This window comes from Nyctereutes procyonoides, unplaced genomic scaffold (assembly GCF_905146905.1).
Source record: "Nyctereutes procyonoides isolate TBG_1078 unplaced genomic scaffold, NYPRO_anot_genome, whole genome shotgun sequence".
NCBI classification, from domain to species: Eukaryota; Metazoa; Chordata; class Mammalia; order Carnivora; family Canidae; genus Nyctereutes; species Nyctereutes procyonoides.
In genome coordinates, this window is record NW_026575135.1 from 30,934,014 (window position 1) to 30,939,498 (window position 5,485).

Below are 5,485 nucleotides of genomic sequence, written 5' to 3' on the forward strand. Positions count from 1 at the left end.
GAGATGATTTTATTATAACTGTTCTATGAGTTTATTCAATATGGTTTTTATAAAATCATTACGTTTGGAATTGTTCAAATTTTTCATGAATACTTTCCTGAATCTAGGGGTAAAATTGAATGTGCTAAAGTTGATTTTATGTATTTATAAATTGAGAATTCTTAGGGCACACTCCTCAAAACTGTGTAAAGTCCCATGTATGTATGTGTGTGCAGATGTGCATATATACCATCCAATAGAGTGTTTCCACTGTGCTTTTCTTTTTTCATGTTCTTACACCATTTTGTGAAGATTTTTGACAGAGTTACCTAATGAAACATGACATGTTTAATTAACTCTTTAATATTATTCTTCTATGATAGATTAGAAAATCCATAAAGGTAGGAACAGTATTTTTCTTATTTCTGCTGTGTTCTCAGATACAAGTATAGTGTCTGAGATACAGCAGTTGTTTAATAAATAATTATTGACATAATAAATAAAATGATGTTTTTATTTAGATGAAACATAAAGAAAAAACTATGCCCCAAACACTCTTTACACAAATAATCTTCAATGAGTAACATCTGCAACAAAGTTGTTATTTCATTTCATTTTTGAGACTAATTTTATAGATTGTTCTTTTCTAGAGGCTGCTGATAATCCATTCTTACAGGCATGCGCCAGAGAAGAAAGAATGCATTCATCTGGATCCTGCACTTTGTCAAATTGTAGAATCAGTCTTCAGCTGCTGTCAGCTTCAATGGTTGCACTGAAACTGCTCAATTAAGTCTCTGATAGAGTATCAAGTAGATTGCCACTTTGGGCTACTAGATCGATAATAATAATTCCGTGTATTTGTATAGCAAGCACTTACACTTCCAAAAAGTACTTTCACATTTATTGTCTAATCTTATCCTTCCAAGAATGGGGTCAAATATGAGAGTCAGATCACCTTTTCCGTTTCACAAATGAGGACATTTCAGGACTAGAGACGTTAACTGGCATTGTCACCAAGATAGAACAAAGTATAAGACCCTAGGCTTCCCACATCTGAGGTAACTGCTTTGTTCACTGGATAATCCTGCCCCATGACATAATCACCTTTTATGATGTACACGTAGCTTTATTTAAATTCAGCAACAGAACTACAGTTAACCATTTATCTACCATATCTAAGAAGTCTAAAATGACGAGGACCAAACCTAGGGATTTAATGATCAGCCACCAGATGAGCGATAGCATTGCAAGGGAGACAGTGTGGTGCAGTGCAAAGATCACAGGTCTTGAAGCCAAACACATATGGATTCTATTCCCAGTGTTGGAACATACTAAAGTTCATGATCATATTTGAAAATAAGGCTATAAGTTATAGCTTCTAGAAGATTTGCTTTGTTTAGATTTGTTTTGAGGATTAAACGTGATAATGTGTGTGAAAGGGGGCATTTTAGCAGCAAATTCATTTTTACTTACCTTGTCTAAGATTACCAAATTACCTTCCCAATGTCCACTTGCCTCTTTTATACCATCCATATCAGCAATAAGAATCTAATTTTATAGTGGTGACATTGTATTCACTAAAAGTCTGTTCTCAGACTCCAAATAAATAGGGGGTAATGGACATGGCTTTGACGTGTTCATCACTCATACCAATGAGAGGTGAAAGCAAATTGTCTTGTAGGATTTACATGGATGCAAGAACAAGGTATACACAGTTTTTCCTTTGCCCTTCCCTACTTCTTGCCTGGCACCTGACCAAGAAGATAGAGCAGCCACCTATGACCAGAAGGGGGCACAACTACATGCTAAGGATGGTTGATGGGATAATCGAAGGATCCTAAGCACTGATTATATCCTAAGATAGTTTACTACCCCTCAACATCCTACATTCAAATCTTCATTCTGTGACAAAAAGTAAAGATACTAATTGTTTAAGTCACTGTTTGGGGAATTTCTGTGACAAACAAAATTTTCATCTGATATAACTAATTTCCTTTTTTCCAATTTCTTTTAAAGATGTCATAATCCATCTTGGATAGCACTAATTGGTTTAACATTTTTTAAAATAAACATAAATAGATGATATGCTGATGTGCTCTGGGTCAGCTACTATGCTAAGAACATGCCTTAGTAACAAAATTACAGTTGAAGCTAGAGTTCGAAAGCAGGTAGATATATCTGACCCACAGCATGAGCTCCTCCCATTATTTAGTGTCCAGTGTAGTGTACATTTTGTTTGTTTGATTTGCCTGCTATGTGACATTGCCAGATATATATCTAAGTGCTTGATTTGACATTACATTATTAAATCCTTACAACACCTCTATGAGGTAGGGGCGACTACTATACATTTTTCAGATGAGGAAAGCAAACTTTAAAGAGATAAAGAAACTTCCCAAATCACTCAACTAGGGAAAATCAAAATTATATAGACTCAAAATGCAGCAGAATTTGATTCTAAATCCACATTTCTAGTGACTATACTACACCACCTTGATTTCACATATAGACTGTCAATGTCCAATTTCTGCTAAGGGAAATTTAAGTACGAAAAGCAGAAAATTTTATCAAGAAAGTCTAGAATATTATTTTTAGGAATAGAGGAGCCTCATCTGGTTGGGGATGAGGCCACACCACATTAAGTTTTTATTGTACTTAAAGCTGTGTTTTAGGGGGTCCATGCTGAGTAAATCCATAAACTATGATATATTCTTCCATTAAGTCACTAATGATATGACAGATTTCATAGAGCTTAAAGAGTCAAATACATTCCTCAGCATATTCTGAGTGGTGTTCTTGGTGGCAGGTATCTACATTTGTAGAAAGGTCCCAGGGTTAAACTTTCAGCCCCTGGGGATAGAGATAAATCAGCCTCTACCACCTAGTACAAAACTATCAGAGCTCTTATTTCATTTTTTAAAAATTCTCTCATGTGAAGCCAGACAGCAGCATTTCTGTTTTTTTTTTCCCCCTAGCATCTGGAATATACATGATCTAGGATATATTTCTGTGGATTTGGAGCCTAAAATGTCACCACATGCTGCTGCTAATAATAACACATAATAATAACTGCTGTGAAAGTTCTTTTGCTGTCAGCTCTATTTTTATTTTATTTAAAAAATAATAATTTATATGTCCATTGCTGTGCCTCTGAGTTCATTTACAAATCAAAAACATATTTTGCATTAAAAAAAAAAAGGAACAACATCCAGTTCATTCAGATCTTAAGCCGTAGGCAAAAGAACTGCCTAGGCTGCTAGCAAAGCAAGATGAGGATTTTTAAGTGATCAAGAATTGAACTAGAGGACCAAAATAAGTTAGATTCACAGAATCAAAAAAGTAAATAATCTTTATCTAGTTGAACTTTCATCTACTGTATTAATATTTCCTCCTTCAAGACCACACACAAAATGCATAAAATATACCCCATGAAATGATTGTTTATCCTGATATTTCCATTATAGGAAATTTATTCTGAGCCAGTCAATTCTATTTTAAGAATCTTCAAGTCAATTGCAAGGTGTTCCTGTTTGTTTGTTTTATTCTTGTTTATTCTGGGAGTAAACTGTACTCACTTCAGTAATTCTGTTTCTGAGCTCTATAATCAATAGACTCTTTTACACGTTTCAATTATTTAAGATGACAAGCATTTCTTTAAGTCCCAAGACTTCTTATTATGCCAAATATCCTTTCTATAAAATTGTATTTTATTTTTATTTCTTGAAAAGTTAAAAATTCCTTATATATATATTTTTTTATTCCTGGTACCACTACCACAATTTACAGGGCAATATACTGGATCTAATGAAAAGAAAAAGAAAAAAAGACAAGAGACAAAGGACCTCAGGAATGTACATCTAATTGATACTACACTGCTTTAATCAATAGCTGCCCATTTTGCAAACTATGGCTATGACAGTCCTGAACAAGAAGGTTGCCTATTTAAGCTGTAACTTTCCCCAGAAAGCATCATAGTTCCACCTGTGGCAGATTTCTAAAGTTTCTCTAATATATTTGGGACAACTGTCTCAAAAGTAACCTGTAGCTTTCCTGACAACTCCTCACTCTTTCTCCTGCTAAGTCCCATAGCCCTTTGCTTCTGAGGGTTTTTTTTTTTTAGAAATTTCTGCTACCATATCCACCACTTCTACGACCAGATCCATAACTAATACCTAGGGACTGCCTGAGCCTCTTCTACCCAAACTGCCCTGCTTCATGGATCCATAATTTGATTGCTGTTGTCCACTCTAATTCCCAAAACCATTATAGTTCCCACCACCACCTTTGTTACCTCCAAAATTCCTCCTTCATTGTAATCATAATATCCTCCACCACCACCAACACCATGTCTGCCTCCTGGGTGTCCATACCCTGGTCCACCATCACAGTAGCTTCCTCTATTGCTTTAACTAGGACCACCACAATCATTGCCACCATCAGCACCAAATCCATTATATCCAAACCCATAACTTGCCCATAACTACTTCTGCCACCACCACCTCCACCACCATAGCCTCCTTTTCCACCAAAGTTACCAACACGACTCATAAAGTTGTTAGATCCACCCCCTCAACCTCTTTGTAATCCAGCAGACCTCATTTCTTATTTAGAAAGGGCCTATTTCACTTCACAATTATACCTATTAATAGTTGGTATTTCTGAACAACAATCTTATCAATGTATCATGATCATGAAAAGTTACAAAAGCAAATCCTCTCTTTTTTCCACTCTGCTTGTCTTCTATTACTTCTATGGTCTTAATCTTGCCATACTTTTCAAACTTGTCTCTCAAATTATATTCCTCTGTATCTTCTTTAATACCACCAAAATTTTTTTCTTCAATGTTTGATAGTGCCAGGCTTACAGAATCATCTCTAGAAACAGCTTTATTTGGTTCCATTAAACATCCATCAACCTTTGGTTGCGTGGTTGAGCACACATTGCTGCATTCACCTCTTCCATACAAGAGTAAGTCACAAAACCAAAACACCTGGAATGCTTTGTTTGGGAGTCTCTCATCATCATACAATCTGTAACTGTGCTTCACTTTTCAAAATGTTTTCTTAAACTGTCATCTGTAGTTTCAAAGCCCAAACCACCAATAAACTGTCTTCTCATGGGCTCTGGTTCTTTAGATCATGGCCTTCCTCCTCACTGTGATGACAGCTGTAGTGACAGCCAGAATCAGGCTGGGAGCCACCCAGCCATGGTTTTCCTCCATTTTGAGACCACCTATATATAAAATTTTAAATAACTCCCCAAATCTAAGATAGAACTTACCAAGTTGACTTTATATAAAAGAACCTATAAAAGACCCATGTTCAAAACTAGCAGAATCTTGGATGTGGTCTAAGGACAAATAACATTGAAATGAAAGATAGAATTATAGATTCCAATAATCTTTCCTATGAAACTTCTCCATAAGAGTGATATGAAGATGATCTGGATTCCTTCAAAACCCATATTTTCAATAGCAGTCATCATAAAAATGCTCCAACTGATCTAG

General features: G+C 35.5%; 1 pseudogene; it reads right to left on the bottom strand.

The window, feature by feature from the left end:
• Nucleotides 1–4,095: 4,095 nt before the first annotated feature.
• LOC129495274 (heterogeneous nuclear ribonucleoprotein A3-like) lies at nt 4,096–5,123 on the bottom strand (annotated as a pseudogene).
• Nucleotides 5,124–5,485: the final 362 nt, after the last annotated feature.